The sequence below is a fragment of the Lethenteron reissneri genome, chromosome 24 (genome assembly GCF_015708825.2).
Source record: "Lethenteron reissneri isolate LAM-NWPU_2019-01 chromosome 24, ASM1570882v1, whole genome shotgun sequence".
Taxonomy (NCBI): Eukaryota; Metazoa; Chordata; class Hyperoartia; order Petromyzontiformes; family Petromyzontidae; genus Lethenteron; species Lethenteron reissneri.
This window is the reverse complement of record NC_083802.1, coordinates 18203931-18221327: the sequence shown is the minus strand read 5'-3', so window position 1 is coordinate 18221327 and position 17397 is coordinate 18203931. Positions and strand designations below refer to the sequence as shown.

The 17397-nt window shown below is 53.3% G+C and overlaps 1 protein-coding gene and 1 non-coding gene across 5 annotated transcripts in view; one reads left to right on the top strand and one right to left on the bottom strand.

Moving 5' to 3' along the window:
• TMEM266 (transmembrane protein 266) overlaps positions 1–17397 on the bottom strand; it is a 249996-nt gene that overhangs the window by 126524 nt on the left and 106075 nt on the right. The gene's annotated exons all lie outside the window — the stretch shown is intronic.
• Positions 9367–9473, top strand: LOC133346830 (U6 spliceosomal RNA). The gene has a single exon (XR_009755620.1). It is a non-coding gene; the product is annotated as a U6 spliceosomal RNA (small nuclear RNA).

Here is a 17397-nt window from a genome sequence, read left to right as displayed (position 1 = left end):
ATCAATGCAGCCGTCCAGTTCCTCATGTTGACGAATGTGTTGCTGACTCACCACCTCGCGGAGGATCTCACGCAAATGGTTTAAAAATGTTCGGTTGTTAACAACAACAAAAAAGGCAACTTGCTCTGCTGCTACCAGCGGCGGTCACCTATCCCCATCGATGCAAATGACATTATCATTTCGCTGTCGATGCTTTCACGTGTATCAATACACGCGCACGCTTGTTTCAGAGACGTGGATCAAGCGCCACTTGATGTGAGATCAACAACGATGAGCGTGATTTATGTACCCCATGCAGTTTTCTCTGTGGTCCGGGTCTCCCTTGACAGAGACACCTTTTGAGTCTCAGTCGGATCTCAGCCTAGCTTTAAAATAAAGTTGCCGGACTTGACGGCGATGACTTCAAATACTAATAATCATTATTATTATTACTAAAAAACACACAGAATACGCGCGATGCTGTTGACCGTGTGAGTAGTCAGCTTAAATATGCCGTGTGAGTAGTCGGCTTTGTCTTCTTGGTTCTTTCGGTAAAGTCACGTAGAATGGAAATAATAAAATAATAAAAAGAAAACATAATAAAATAATTCTCACGACGTTTCGGCCACAACGCAAGCAGCCGTCCTCAGGTGGAGAACAGGTCTGTCGAGAAGACAGAGTCTACCTGAGGACGGCTGCTTGCGTTGTGTCCGAAACGTCGTGAGAATTATTTTATTATGTTTTATTTTTATTTTTTTTATTATTTCCATTCTACATGACTTTACCGAAAGAACCAAGAAGATGAATCCCTGCAGTCACGAAAGCTTTAAATCGAAATTTAGTCGGCTTTGTTTTGATTTTATCCAAGGCATTGTTATTGCTCACAGCCGAGGCCGCGGTTAGCGCACGGACCCACCACGGCGAGCCGAGTGAGACAACTACCCGAAGCGTGTCCGTGCGAGCGCCGCATCCCAGAGCCTCGGCCGTCGAGGCGGTGAGCGGACGCACAGCGGCAGGGAACGCCGTCCGAAGAGGCCTGCACGGCGTCGGCCTGGATACGAGCCCGGCCCGGCCCAGCCAGCCAGCCAGGGTGGGGCCGCGCACAAGCATGCCAATTTGGCTGAAGCATCGGATCTATACTTTGTCGGTTATAAGATGCACGGACACACAAAAAGCATCCCTCACCCCAAAGCGATCATTCTGCAGCACCCCCTCCTCCCCACGCCCCCAACCCCCCCCCCCCCCCCCCCCGTGGCTCCACTCCCACCCCATCCCCTCGCTCCCTCCCTCTCTCCTCATCTCCCTTTCTTCAGCCAAACTCTGTGCGGTAATTACCCCTAGCTTCAGTTTGCGATGTCGGGCCTCGGGCATCAAAGGGACGGACTTTCCCGAGGAGAAATACAGCAACTCGCTACCGCTCGTCGAGAAATGACACTGCCAAATTTGCCTTCGTGTGACAAGCGGGCGGCTTAGCCTGCAGGACCACCGAGGCAAAGAGGGGGCGTGGGGGATTCCTTCCTGGGGAGGGGGCGGCGGGGGGCCGCGGGGGGGGGGGGAGTTAAGCGGGGGCTTGGGGGCCACATGAATGAAGCAGGACCCACCCCTCCCCCCACCTTGAAATGTTAAATTTTTCATTTTGTGGCGGTGTCAAAGGTCCGCGACATTTTGATAGCACCTGCGAGGGAGTCCTCAAGTCGACAAAAGGTTGAGGAAGCCGGGGCTTTCAAGAGGCTCTCTCCTCCCCAGCGATGGTGCGGGGGGGGGGGGGAAGCGAACGGCGGCCGCCTCCGGGCCCGGGGCTTGCGCCCGCGAATTGCGCTCGCGAGTCGCCCATTAAGGAAAGTCGATTTCGTTGGCGGAACTTTTTTTTTTCGACGTACGCGTCAAATTGTGCGTGCGCATGTTGAGGCGCGTACGCATGCTGCACTTCTAATAGCGCTGTACGTAGCCGACCGCGCTAGTCGGAGGTGCGGGAGGGAGGACAACGAGCTAAACACAAAATATGTTCCGAAGAAATTAGTTTGTCAATATCGATTTACAAGTGCATAACTCCAGTGGCTTCCGAATGTCGGAAGGAAGAGCGTTCCAGACGGCCGCAGTTGATGGCCAGCCAAAAGCGACTGCGAGGATGACCAGAATTCGCGTGATGATGCTCCTTGACGATCATGCTGTTTGACCCCTTTGGATGAAGAACTCCTCCCTAAGCTGCGTCGGTCATGGAGATTGTTTGACCATACTTCACCGCAGTGATCAGTGTGGGTGAGTGAAAGTGTAGGTTGAAGGAGGTGGGGTGGGGAAGGGTACGCCACAGATCATCGGGTTTATAATGTAGTGCCCTCACCACTGCGCCACCATTCCCCCGATGTAAGCAAAGTGCACGGTAAATTATAAAGAGCAGAAAGGATACATTCTGCAACATATCCCACGACACAACATGACAAGAGCGGTGCTCATTTTCCGTTCACAGCCCTGAGCCTAGTGGCGGAAATTCCACATTCCTTTGGCGGGTGCGAGTGGCTCTATAGGACGAACCACTGCAAGGTGGGGCTAAATTGTATAGACCCTCCCCCCCCACCACCCGGAAGAGCGATGGGCCGAGTGAACCCTACAAGAGGAGCTGAACTCAAGCGCGTAACCTTTCGGTGGCGAGCCGCTCCCTCTGCCACCGGAGCCACAGGGTCCACATTCTCTCCGACACGGTCGAGCGTAAGCTCCGGGTTTTTTTCTTTTCGAATTTCTCTCTCCGTGTGTCTCGCACGAAAACGATCCAATTCTCGTGGAATAGCTCTCAGCTCGCTTCAGACCGGGAGCGCTTCGCGGGGAAAGCTCGCGAGCGGCACTCCGTGCCCGCCAAACGCCGCTCGCTCTCCCGTGACGACAACGACGACGGCGGCAGCGACACAAGCGCCGCGGCCGATCCGTCGTCGCAATACCTCGGCTATTTTCCGCCGAACTATGATTAATCGCCCATCTTTTACACCCCCCTCCCCCCGCACCACCACCACCCCCCTCGTCTGCGCGTTCAATTTAAAAATAATGGCGCGGTTATAAACATCACCATATCATTGAACAGATTATTGATTTCCGTGGAAATGTTTTTGTTTAACACGTGGAAACGCGTAAAGACCTCACGTTTTTTCACCACTAAATCATAACGGAGCGCATTACCGTCACGATTACCTGCTCGTGCCACGGTTTAACGCCGCTCCACGCCATAAATAACGAATATTCTAATTAACGTTTCTAAATTTGAAGAAAAAAAACCCACTTGCCGCGATAATACTCCGACGGCAACAAGGGGAAAAGCCACCGCACGTACGGTGGACAGGGGGCGGCCCGAGGCGTTTCGTTGACCGCGGTGCGACGCAGCTCAAGGACCGCTCTCTCCCGGTCTCTCTCCCAGTCTCTCACCCAAGTCTCTCTCCCAGTCTCTCTCCCAAGTGTCTCTCCCAAGTCTCTCTCCCAGTCTCTCTCCCAGTCTCTCTCCCAAGTGTCTCTCCCAGACTCTCTCCCAAGTCTCTCTCCCAAGTCTCTCTCCCAGTCTCTCTCCCGAACTCTCTCCCAAGTCTCTCTTCCAGTCTATCTCCCAGTCTCTCTCCCGATCTCTCTCCCAAGTCTCTCTTCCAGTCTCTCTCCCAAGTCTCTCTCCCAGTCTCTCTCCCAGTCTCCCTCCCAAGTCTCTCTCCCAAGTCTCTCTCCCAAGTCTCTCTCCCAAGTCTCTCTCCCAGTCTCTCTCCCAAGTCTCTCTCCAAGTCTCTCTCCCAGTCTCTCTCCCAAGTCTCTCTCCAAGTCTCTCTCCCAAGTCTCTCTCCCAAGTCTCTCTCCCAAGTCTCTCTCCCAAGTCTCTCTCCCAAGTCTCTCTCCCAAGTATCTCTCCCAAGTCTCTCTCCCAGTCTCTCTCCCAAGTCTCTCTCCCAAGTCTCTCTCCCAAGTCTCTCTCCCAAGTCTCTCTCCCAAGTCTCTCTCCCAGTCTCTCTCCCAAGTCTCTCTCCAAGTCTCTCTCCCAAGTCTCTCTCTCAAGTCTCTCTCCCGAGTCTCTCTACCAGTCTCTCTCCCAGTCTCTCTCCCGATCTCTCTCCCAAGTCTCTCTACCAGTCTCTCTCCCGGTCTCTCTCCCAGTCTCCCTCCCAAGTCTCTCTCCCAAGTCTCTCTCCCAAGTCTCTCTCCCAAGTCTCTCTCCCAGTCTCTCTCCCAGACTCTCCCCCAGTCTCTCTCCCAAGTCTCTCTCCCAAGTCTCTCTCCCAAGTCTCTCTCCCAAGTCTCTCTCCCAGACTCTCTCCCAGACTCTCTCCCGGTCTCTCTCCCAGTCTCTCTCAGTCTCTCCCAGTCTCTCTCCTGGTCACCCAGTCTCTCCCAGTCTCTCCCAGTCTCTTCCAAGTCTCTCTCCCGGTCTCTCTCCCAAGTCTCTCTCCTAGTCTCTCCCAGTCTCTCCCAAGTCTCTCTCCCGGTCTCTCTCCCAGTCTCTCTCCCAGACTCTCTCCCGGTCTCTCTCCCAAGTCTCTCTCCCAGACTCTCTCCCAGACTCTCTCCCGGTCTCTCCCAGACTCTCTCCCGGTCTCTCTCCCAGTCTCTCTCCCGGTCTCTCTCCCAGTCTCTCTCCCAGTCTCTCTCCCAGACTCTCTCCCGGTCTCTCTCCCAAGTCTCTCTCCCAGACTCTCTCCCAGACTCTCTCCCGGTCTCTCCCAGACTCTCTCCCGGTCTCTCTCCCAGTCTCTCTCCCGGTCTCTCTCCCAGTCTCTCTCCCGGTCTCTCTCCCAGTCTCTCTCCCAGTCTCTCTCCCAAGTCTCTCCCGGTCTCTCTGCCGGTCACTCTCTGGGCGAGTGCGCGTGCGGCAGAACACCTCGGCCCCGCGACACGTGCAGGGGTTGAGAGCTGTGACCCGAACACCCCGGGCGCCGTCTTCCTCGGTCTCGTCAGATCTCTGAAGCTAAGTGTAGGATTTGTGGGAACCTGGTTAAGTACTTGGATGAGTGACCACCCCGTTGTTGTTGGCGTGGCGCTGTGAGGTGGCCAGAATATGACAGTGCTGGGTGTCAACCGGGAGTGGGGGGGGAGGGGGTGAGGGGGGAGTTTCCACGTACTCAAGTTTTCTCTCGCACAAAGCCAGAGGCTCGTGAATTGGATTGGCATAATATTCCAATGCAGGACCCCCCATTGATAAAGAGTCTTGAGACGCGCTGTGGCTTTGCTGGGCAAATTGAGGGTGTTGTTGTCATTATTATAATCCAACATGGAGTCACAGGACCATGAGTGCTCCGAATGAGTATCCGATCTTTTCTCATTTGGAGCAGAGCTTTTAAAGGTCATGGCATCCTTCTCCGAGTTTAAACTCGAAAGCACAAATTCCAACATTAGAGTGTGGAGCCTCTGGTAGTCAATTAGCCTGGTTGTAAGCAATTGCATACACACACAAAGGCAAAGACCCCCCGTATAACCTTAGCAGGTGGGGAAAGTGCTGTTAACGAGCACACACACGTACACATGAACACAAATGTATTTAGCAGCGCACAACAGAATTGACGCGGGGCAGGGGGGGGGGTGAAAGGACAACAATCTAAACACAAAAAGCAGTTCTAAATAGATAAGTTGTCAATCTAGATTATTTAAAAGTGCACTTAAATTGCATTGCTCCAGTAGCTTTCTAACACCAGAAGGAAGAGCGTTCCAGACGGCCGCAGGTGCGCACCTCAACACAGGCAACGCTTTGCAAACAACACCGCGGGCGACAAACGAAACCGAGTGACGAACGGCGCGATGCGCGGCGTTAGGCGGACGCACGCCGTCTCGGCAACTTCCCGCTGCAAAACGCAAATGCGGGAGATGCGAAACTCCACGGAATGGCCAAAAACATTTGAAGCGGCCGGATTTTTCCCGGGAACAGGAGGAAGGAGGTGGGGGGGGGAGCGTGTAACTCGAAATATTTGCGGCGTCTCTTGTAATCGAGAGCCCAAATGTGCAATCATCTTTAACATCGGAGCTGTGCGTAAGGCGTGGAACTCTTCCGGAGTAGCCGGGGGGGGGGGGGGGGGGGGGGGGGCGGTGGGGGGCATAGCCGCCAGTGTGTAACTGCGTGCAGGCGAGTTCCAAAAACACTTCCGAGGTGTAAATCGGAGAGGCGTCGCTACGGCCTCTTGGGCAGTCACGGGGGGGGGGAGGCGCCTTGGTTCCCGATGTAGGGAACAAGCTCACATCTTTACAACTGCTTATTATGTCTAGTTTCATATTCTTGGTTCTTTCGGTAAAATCACGTAGAAGGGAAGTAATAAAATAATACAAATAAAATAATAAAATAATTCTCACGACGTTTCGGCTGGGACAGACGCTGTCGCCCCGACAGACCTGGTTTTCACCTGAAGACGGCTGCTTGCGTTGTGGCCGAAACGTCGTGAGAATTATTTTATTATGTTTTATTTTTATTATTTTATTACTTCCCTTCTACGCGACTTTACCGAAAGAACCAAGAAGATGAATCCCTGCAGTCACGAAAGCTTTAAATCGAAATTGATGTCTAGTTTGTTACCACCCCCCCCCGCCCCCCACGACGCACACTCCGTCTAGCATGATTGGCTACGTACGACGTGAAAGAAGTTCACCACGCGTACCACGGACAGCTCCAAATGCAAAGGGGGAACTTGTTTTGGTGTTGTTGCCGCTTTGGGGTTTGCATCGGACTCGGAACCCGTCCCTAAGAGAGAGAACTCGGATCCCGTACCCAAGGGAGAGGGGGGTCCTCGCCCACACACATTTTGGCAGATTGTCAGCACGGTCCGTTCAAGCAAGCCTGACTCCGCTGACGAGACGGTGATTGTCGAAGTCAGTCCAAAGTGTACTTGTGTTGTGCCAATGCTGCTGAAATTATGAACTCCCAAAAGGCCGTGTGGCTGATAGGATGTGTAAAATAAAACTTGTTTTTTCATGCGGAAAGACAAGTATGCGAAGCAGACTACACAATGAATGTAGAGCCCTTTGTTAAACTATTTCTGAATACTGGCTTGCCCATGCCGAGTCAGTCATGGGGGGTTTACTTGACTATACTTCACCACGCCAGTCTCTCTTAAGTGTGGTGGATGTTCTCGGGTTCCCACCCACTAATAACTCAAACAAATTGAAGCATCATCATTACGACCATGATAACGATGAGTTAGATGATGATGGTAATATCGGGGAACGGGGGGGGCGAGGGGAGTGGGCGTTGTTTGGACCTTGCCCGGGACTTCCAACTCGCAGTCGTCTGCGAGTAAGCCAAGCTTTCATGCTTGGTGGGCCACATGCTTATACTCACAGCATTCACGTTAGAAAAAAATATATCAATTGTTTACAACTCATCTGCATGCAGTTGTATTTTACACATGCCATCTGCATCAACGCAGATGATTCAAAGCTTGCCAGGTCTCGCGGGTGACCAGGAGATTCTCCCGTCCTCACTGCCCTGTTGGCATAACAGTAGCCCCCGAACAACCAAACCTTACGTCTCATCGCTGAGTTCCCTCCGGCTACCGCTGGCCATTCAGGCCGAGCAGCGCGCGCCTGGATAGAAGAATGGGTCCACAGCTGGGCGGCTCCTAAACTAATGTCACTGGGACATTCCGCCGTAACGAAGCGGGCATCTCGAGGCCAGAGCCGTACTCGCTAACGTGATTAGATGGTCCTAAATCACATCATGAAATGCACTTCTCTGTCCGACAGCTTCTTCGGCTTAAACTCAATTTAGGAAGAAGTTCGGCCGTTAAGGCGGTTTTAAAGCGGACGGACATAAAGCAATTCCCTCCCAGCCTTCCTTGCCGCTAAACTAATTTCCTAAAGTTCAACCAAGTCAATGGCCTCCGCGAAAACAATTCCGCAGCTAACCGACTGAATGCCTCTAGCTCGCGAGCGAAGGATTACAAAATATGACCCCCCCCCCCCCCCCATGCATTGCACATCCTTTCACCCCCTTCCCATAAGGAGACAAACTCTCATGCATTTCACAATGGAATTAGGTGGCCGCTAACCCCACCACTTAAACGCGGTGCGGTTTATTTAGACACTCGAATCATTATTTGAACAATGCCGAAGCATGTTTTAATCATTACAATCATCCACTGCCGTGGTCTATCCACTGCTGGGTGATAGCTTCCCCACTCTGTCGTCATCCAGGATTTTGTTGCTGTTGCGTGTAGTCACTTTAAGATGTTTCTTGTTCATGTTTTTGTTTTGTTGCGGTTGTACCCGAGTCAAGAGCCGCATGGCTCACGGGGTTATACCTAATACATGAAAATGAAACTGAATCTCTCACGGACTCGCAATGATACAACAGTCCATCTCGCATTATTGCGCCTGCACGCGAGGTGATGGCATGCTTTCATGGGTTGACGTGCACAAGGCAACGTATTAACATTTTTTTAAAAATTTAAACTTTGTTGTTAGATTATTGTTATGTTAGGCAAAAGGCAAACACGTGTCGCGTGAGTGTGCATGTCTGTGTGTGGGGGGAGCGGTGTTGCAGTGATTAGCACACTGCGCTACAAATCCGCTGACCCGAGTTAAATTCCCGCTCACGGCCAACATCGATTACGGATATTAGAACCGGACCCGAGCCTCCTCTAGGTCAACTCATCCTGAAATCGGCACGTGGTGCGATGTGTAAAACATCGTCACCGAGGAGGCCGAAGAGTGGAGTCGGCCACCTCCCCCCTCGTCTGCCTTTGCCGAGCTTCATTGGCGCTAATCGCTAACAGCACTTGCCTCGACAGCCTGTTAAGAGGCTACACGGGTGATCTTTGTCTGTTGTCTGCGTTCCCCACGCGAAGGTCGTTGTCGGCTTGCCCCCCCCCCCCCCCAACCAACCCCAGTGGCTGCGTGACAGATGAGTGCCGGCAGATTATTAGTGCCCCTTCACCCTGGATGGACCCCCCCCCCCCCCCGCACACAAAGGTCGCCTCCTCACCAGGGAGGTCACAAAGAAAACGCCATCCCACAGGGCGGCGGCCCAGGGCCTCCTGCGATGGGCTTCCATGTTCACATCATCATCATCATCACCATCACTGTCGTCAGCATCGTCAATGCGACGTGCGATGCAATGTGGATTTACGTAGCAGTCCGCGGGTGACCACGTCTCAAGGTGCTACCCAGACGCAGTGGACATCGTTATTGATAGAGAAAGAGAGAGGCAATCATGGGCAGAGAAGAGGGACTTGTATGTGGTCAGGGCGTCGACAGCACGGATCGCTGGGGTAAGGGAGTTCAGGACTGTGGGGGCAGCAGAGTGGGGCATGAGCGACTTCCCACGCAGCGAAGGTTTATTAGAAGATTTGACAGAAAGCATCGGTTGCTGACGCGCCGAGTGTGTGGAGGGAAGTTGAGTGACATGAGAGGGGAGAGGTGGGAGAGTGCGTGGAGGGGAGTAGAGTACTTGCTCTGGCAGTACATATACTAAAATTGGAACGATACAGAGAATATTAGCATGGTCCCTGCGCAAGGATGACACGCAAATTCAAGATGAGAGGGGAAAGGTAGGAGAATGCGTGGAGGGGAGTGAAGTGAGATGAGAGGGGAGAGGCAGGAGAGTGCGTGGAGGGGAGTGGAGTGAGATGAGAGACATGAGAGTGTGTGGAGGGGAGTTGAGAGAGATGAAAGGGGAGAGGCAGGAAAGTGCGTGGAGGGGAGTAGAGTGAGATGGGAGGTGGGAGAGTGTGTGGAGGGGAGTTGAGAGAGATGAAAGGGGAGAGGCAGGAGAGTGCGTGGAGGGGAGTAAAGTGTGATAAGAGGTAAGAGAGTGCGTGGAGGGGAGTGGAGTTAGATGAGAGGGGAGAGGCAGGAGAGTGCGTGGAAGGGAGTGGAGTGAGATGAGAGGTGGGAGAGAGCGTGGAGGGGAGTGGAGTGAGATGAGAGGGGAGAGGCAGGAGAGTGCGTGGAGGGGAGTGGAGTGAGATGAGAGGCAGGAGAGTGTGTGGAGGGGAGTTGAGAGAGATGAAAGGCGAGAGGTGAGAGAGTGCGTGGTGGGGAGAGGTAGGAGAGTACCTGGAGGGGAGTAGAGTGCGATGAGAGGTGGGAGAGAGCGTGGAGGGGAGTGGAGTGAGATGAGAGGCAGGAGAGTGTGTGGAGGGGAGTTGAGAGAGATGAAAGGCGAGAGGTGAGAGAGTGCGTGGTGGGGAGAGGTAGGAGAGTACCTGGAGGGGAGTAGAGTGCGATGAGAGGTGGGAGAGAGCGTGGAGGGGAGTGGAGTGAGATGAGAGGCAGGAGAGTGCGTGGAGCGTAGTCGAGTGTGACAATCAGGGTGGGGTAGAAAATGATGAATCCATGGAGGAATTCCTGGAGAGTTAAAGTTATAAATGTTCCTCCACTCTTTTACCAAAATCACCAGGAGCTGTATCTACTCTTTAAATGAAGGCATTTAGAAAAAGAAAAAAAAACGTTGTTCTAAACTACACAAAAGTTACATGCGAGAGAAAATTGGATACAGCTTGTTGAACAATCTCAATTGTTATCCAAAGCCTAATAAAACGAAAGCCATGTTTTGTTCATATAAATTACGATCATCGTGGCCACAATCGTGACAACGACCATCACTCCCGCTACGCTCGGCAGAGCGCGCACAACGCGAGTCTCCACACGGGAAGGAGGGAGAAAAAAAAGAACAACCCCCGACCGTGGCGAAATCACCGCGGCCCACCGTGGCATCTTTTATTTAACAGCGTGCCCCGTCTTATTTTTCCTTCTTATATCCACCCCGCGCACGTGGCATAGATTAGTGTAAACCTATCAGAGCTGCTTTTCCAATTGATTGGAAGCACACACCGGGTGTTAAAGGTCACGGGAAGAAGAAGAAGGGGGAGGAAAAAAATCCCGGCGGAGGCGATTGGATATGCGTCATGACGGACTCGCCGGGGTCAACCCTCGCAGGGATTAAACCTGCTGCTGCTGCTGCGAGCTCTCGATCTGCGCAATCAGAAAAACGAAATTAATCACCGCGAATCGAGCGAGGCGAGGCAAAGGGTGGTGATGGGTGGTGGGGGAGGGAGGTTGCAGCCTCCGTCGCTTTCAAACAATGAATATGTAACGAGTCGCACGAACAAACGTGGCAGCAGGGAGCCCGACGGGAACTTCCGTCGCGGTGGTCGTGGTGGTCGTGGCAGCGCGGCGCCGGTTTCTCGGCTCCCAGCGCCGGCCGAGTTCAATCTGCCCTCGGCTGCCCCCCCCCCCGTGCCCCCCCCCCCCGTGCCCCCCCCTTCCCCCCTGGCACCACCTCAAAGGTCACGGACAACCCCCGGTATCCGCCGTGACCCTGGGAACGTTTGAGGTATCGTCGTTGTTCTTGTTGGGGCTCTCATTTTGCCCCCCCCACCCCCCACGTCGTCCCCTCCTCCTCCTCGGGCTGGCACCGGCGCAGCAACCGCAAACGCGGCGGTGGGGGGGGAGGGTGTGGTGAGGGGGGGTGTGGTGGGGGAGGGGAGGGGAGGGGTGGGGGCAAGAGGGGGGCACGCGGGGGATTCGCGATGGGCGACTTCGCAAATCGGCGTCCGGTCGCTGCTGATTGCAAGGAGGTTCACGGGGGGCACAGCGTGGACGCGCGCCCCCCCCCCCCACGGTGTGCTCCTGCCATGAAACGTAGTCTCGTCGCTGGCAGGATGAGGATGGTTTTGTTGCGTTTGTTTGTGTTTGGTTGATTTGTTTACCTTTTCATGTACGTTGCACCACGGTCGTGTTTTTTGTACCGTGTCGTTGTTGTGGTAGTAACGATCTGACCCCCGTGTCCCGACTGTCCGGATATCTGTGAAAAAGAGCTTTACAGCTCATCGGATTCCTCCAGGATAAATACAATATTCTGATTCCGATTCTATAATCGGTGTGCACTGGCTGCTCCTGCTGCTGCTGCTGTTCTCACATTTGCCCAAGTCACGGACACTAACCCCCCCTCGCCCCTAATTATTTTGATCTATTATTAGAATCGTTTAGAATTATTATTTTCGCGAATGGAAGTAATTATAAAAAGTAATAGACCGGTCTGCAATAACTAAAAGTGATCTGACAAACACATGGCATGCGGCCTCAAGAGACTGCTAAAGTCAGTGTTGTTAGCGAGCGCACATTAAGGGCAGAATGGCGCACAAGAAGGGAGGATGTGACCATCAGCGTACCTGGCCACCTTTGTCTCCCCAACGTCACTGCTTTTTCACTCACTGCACCATGCACTCGATTACGGCTGAGTCGACCTAAGAGAGGCCCGGGACCCTGTTTTCTGATTCCGCTCGCCACTGACGTTAACCATGACCGGGGGATTGAACCCGAGCAGCCGGGTACAAGGGGGGGGGGCAGTTCGCGAACACCAGTGGTGGCGCAAGAACCCCTCTTCCGATTCCTAAACTCCTCGTGGGCCGACAGAAGCGACGTGGACAAGAGGCAGTGCTGCAGCGCGGCGGAGAGAGATGTCGACGAAATATGCGTCGAGGCGGGAGAAGAGAGTTACAAGATCGGGAGGGAGAGATGCGATATTCACGTTTTAATGTTGATTGGGAATTTGAATTACAGCGGATATTTGGTGCACCCGTAAAGATTCCACGATACTTGAGCCCCTTGAGCGTCTTCTTCTTCGGGGTACTAGGCTGCTTCGGGGTCTGTGTGCAAACCACTGCACCACCACTCCCCACGGCGCACAGCAACAACAGCTGGTGCTCGTGCCGGCTGTGCCAGGCAGAGGGTTGACCCAGATGCACAGGGCAGCCACCTAATACTGCTGCCAAAGTGCAAAGAGTGATCCACAGGCGGGGATTAAAGAAAGAGTTCCTCCTAATTAACTTGGCCAACGAGTGCTGAGTCGGCCTTCCTGGGAAAATAATGGCACGTGCTTTACTGCATTGGGTCCAAGGTTGGATCCGTTATATCTTTCTCGTGTTGCTTGCTTTAATTTGTTTCGTATTTTATTGCTTCATTTTGTCTTCGGGAAGAAAAAAAATGTGTTGTAATGTTAATGCAATGATGTTGCTTCCTTTCCCCTGTATTTACAATACGGGGCGAAGCGACAGCACCACTCCACTCTGAACCCACGTGGGTTGACAGGGGTGACCATCATCAGCCATGATCCATCTACTGCTGGATGAAGGCCTCCTCAATACACGATGCGGTGGCCTGTCCAAGTCTCTGGATGGCTTTAGTTGCCTGGGGTCTGGACACGTTCATGATTATGTCAGGGGTTGTTGGGTGGGGGGACCGTAACTTTTGCCCGGACTGTTCTGGCCGCAAACCCGGAAAATGTTTCCACACCAGGCCACACCACATCCATCATGTGTTGGCGAGATGTTTACGGTGGCAAGATGTTAACTGCTTCGTCTCGTATACAGGAGGTCGTGGGTTCAAGCCCGGCCCTGACGCCTGCTGTATATTTGGAGTTTGCACGTCCTCCGTCTTTTTTTTACATTTATCATCAACGTGCGTTTAGAGTACTTGGCCGCGACAACTTTTCACGTGACGATAAGCCACTTCGTTGGGCCATCATCTGTGATTGCCAGGTCGCTTCTGACAAAAAAAATCGCTATACAGCTCAGTGGGCCTTACCTGGTAAAATTAAAAATAATAAGTTAGTTGGTTTACCTCTCGCAGCGGCTGTGGCCACTCCTCGTCACGTGCCCGTCTCTCACCGGCGGCCCGGAACACATTCAGTGAGGAATTAAGCCCTGCCTGGGGGGACCCATAAAACACCGTCTTCACGGCAGCATCTGGGTCGCGGGAGCGTGTCGAAGTCGAAACTCCGCGGCGGCTGCCTCTCGCCTAATAACGGAGCTCAGTGCTCAGTGATGGGGGAGCTCCCAGAAGGTACAATAAAACAAGGCAGCAAATAAAATCCAAAGCAAGGTAAATAATAATAATAGGGGGGGCTTAATTTATCTCCGAGTATTTTCCGGGTCTCTGGCAGACTAGAGCGGGTGGCAAGGTGACTTAGCAGTAGGCACTGACATAGCGAGAGGTATTGTGGACGATGTGGTGTGCCGGGAGAGGAATCATTTTCTGGGTCGCCAGCCAGGACAGAGCAGGTGGAAAGTACATCCTTGAAATATACTGAAATTACTTACAATAGTCGCATTGTATCATGATCAAAATCATTATTATACCCAGCCCTTGTGAGCCATTTTAACGAATTTGACCCGAATTAACAAGGGCGAAGTATTGTTGTAATTTTTTACTTAAAAACATTCACATATTTCTTCGAAATAAAAAAAGAAACTTTTGCAAAAATGCGTCAGCTGCGTTCACTGGATATTGCGATAATATGTTCTGTTTGTGAAGTCTGGCTTAAAATATTAAGACAATAGTGTTGAGTATTTCTGCTCTGTGTGGGAGGAAATCCAAGAGGCAGGAGAACACTCAGCAGCGAGGACATATTATGCAAATGCTGAAAAGACAAACCCAGAACCCAAAACCTACGAGCTGTACTGCATAATGTAGGAACTCTATTTATAGGCAACTCAATGCTCCATCTCTGTGCCAGCCGTAAAGCCGACTTGCTGTACTGCAACAATACAGGAGGAACTCCATCTGCACGCACGTCAATTCGTACGTTGGTTGCACCACGCAACTCATAGCTCCGTCTCTGTGCCAGCCGTCAACCTCACTTGCGAGCAAGCCATCCGCCGACCGGCTTCCACCGCGACACACACACACGCACGCCCAATTAATTACGGCCCGCTTTGTCTTAATTAAAGGCAGATTTAAATGTGCATGACAACATGTCCCGACAGCGGCGAGGGCAAGCCTCACCCCCCCCACCCCCCCAATCGTGGTTTAAGCCGCGAGCTCCGGATGAATTGTGGCAAGAGCGGACAGGCCGAGGGGGAGGAATCGGCGCGTCCTTCAGCGGATCCGCGCCAATGCGTTGCAGTCCCCAAGTTTAATTGAATAATAGCGTTGTATTGTGTGTGTGTGTGTTTTTAATTTAATTACTCCGGCCAGTGCGAGAGCGTCGCGGTCCGCCGCTCAAGGCGCTCGGGTGCACCCTCGCTCGCGCTAAATGGTTAACAGATGCCCATTTGATCTTCTGAAGAATTACTTTTGGTAAAACCCGCTGAAAGCTGCGGGTGGGCGACGATGAAATGAACGCAAGCCCGAGATCTCCCCCCCCCCCCCCAGCGTGCCCACGCGCGCGCTCTGCCCGCACGCGCGCCACTCAAGAGCGCCACCAAGATCGCGATGCGCGGAGTAATGAGCGGGAGCACCAAATATGGACAGCGAGCGTCTCTGCTTCTGCGCCAAGGGGGGAGGGGCGGGAGAGGGGAGGCGGGGGGGGAGGGGCGGGGGAGGGGAGGCGGGGGGAGGCGGAGGGGGAGGGGCGGGGGCGGGGGGGGGAGTGGGGAATTGGGGGGGGGGAGCCCAGATCCGAATGTTTACAGGACGATGTTGCCGACTCGCCCCCCGTCGCTCGTGCTGTGAAGACGTCGCCGCGGTTTGACGAGCCATCAAGACGCGGAGGGACATCTACCACGATGAGGGTTTAACATCCTCTGAGGTATAATGCAAAGTAATAACAGGACGTATCGAGGCAATACGAATTTCTCACAGTACCCAGAATACATTGCCGTTCGTACGGTCGTAGTGTTCTTGTGATTACTGTGGAAACTGACGAAAACCGGGACTTTCCACGTCCCGGGAAGAGTTTCCAGATTTACCAAGGCAGCAGCTGCCTCAAACACGAGGACGGACTATCCTGGTAAATCCAGGACGGGTGGCAACCCCCAAGCCAGAACATGAATCAGACTGTGCGTGCGTGTGCGCGTGCGCGCGTGCGTGTGTGCGTGTGTGCATGTGTGCGTGTGTGCGTGTGTGCATGTGTGCGTGTGTGCGTGTGTGCGTGTGTGTGTGTGCGCGTGTGTGCGTGTGTGCATGTGTGCGTGTGTGCTGGTGTGTGTGTGTGCGCGTGTGTGCGTGTGTGCGTGCGTGGGCAGACGCCCCTGCGGCTTCACCAACCCCGCAGCTTCCCGTTTCCAGCTTCTCCGTTTCAATGCGGCAAGGTATGACTCAGCGAAATGTCCTCAATTAACGGGGACTTCCATTTACCGTCGGGCCGATATTATTTCACAGCCAATGGGAAATGTGAAGGCCCCCAGATTCATTTGGCAAGCGGGGGTCAAGGCTGGAGGCCCCCCATTCGGAGCAGGTGCCCTAATTAATAGAGAGGCGACCACTCGCGAGGCGAAACCTCTGAGTCAGCTGCGAGCCCCTTAATGCAGCCGCCGCGCGTGACATCGGTCCGCGGTGGCGCGGTGAGCGAGCGAGCGGTGCGTCCGTGAGTGAGCAAATAAGTGAGTGGTCGAGTGTGTGAGTGAGTGCGTGGGTGGGCGGATGAACGGGTGGGTGGGTGAGTTGGTGGCAGGTGAGTGGAGTGAGAGAATACTCAAAGGGAATGAACTCACGCGTGAGTTACTGAGAGCGCGAGGTGAGAGAGTAAGAAAGGAATTATAGAATAGACGTGTTGTTAAGTGAGCGAGTGAGTAAACAAACACACGAGTGGTGTGTGGGTGACGTGATATGTGAGCGAGTAGGTAAGAGAGCGAATAAGTGAGCGAGTGAGTACTCAAGGAATAGGTGGGTGCATGAGTTGAAGGGTGGGTTGGTGGGTGGATGAGCGAGCAAGTGAGATGATGGCTGGGTTCGTGAGTAAGTGAGATGGGTGCGTGAGTAATTGAGTGAGCAAGCATTCCCTCAACAGACGCAATTTTTTCCTCGGCACACACAACTCTACGCCCATCTATCCGGCAAATCCAACTTTGCCCGAGCGCCGTGTTCATGGCAATGGTAAAGAAATGAAGTGATGATCTCACCTACTGACACGGCTCTGTGGAAGCTACACAGCGACACAGCAGCAGCCACCGAAGGTAAAACAGCCTCACTCTCTGCAAGCTGCGACAAGCAGACACAGGGGTCCAGGAGAACTACCCGGGGGGTTGCCACCTGTCCGGTTTTTTTTTCGGATAGCCATCCTTTGAATATCTTGCTATTGTTTTAGAGGACATTATAAGTCCCTTTGCATTTACGCATCAGAATAAAGCACGACCCGAGGCAATGCCATTCACGTGCAGTTCTCCCCTCTTCTGGTATTGTGAGATATTCTTCTTCCCGTGATACGTTCCGTTTTGTTGCACCTCAGAGGTGGCAACCCTCCGACTGCTCGATGACGCGGATCACACAGCAGAGAGCGATTCGCAGTGATGACGGATGATTAAGGTGTTCAACTGGCCGGGGACTCCACCCTCTTGCTCCAGCTGCTTCTCCTGTTCCAATAACGCTGACAGAGCAGTCTATAATAGGTGCCTAATACTTGCAGCTGCAGCCGTTTCACATATAGCCACCCACTTGAACCTACAGCCCACACACACAGCTTTCCACGTAATCTCGCAGCCCACACACACAGCCACCCACATGAATCCCACACACACAGCCACCCACATGAAC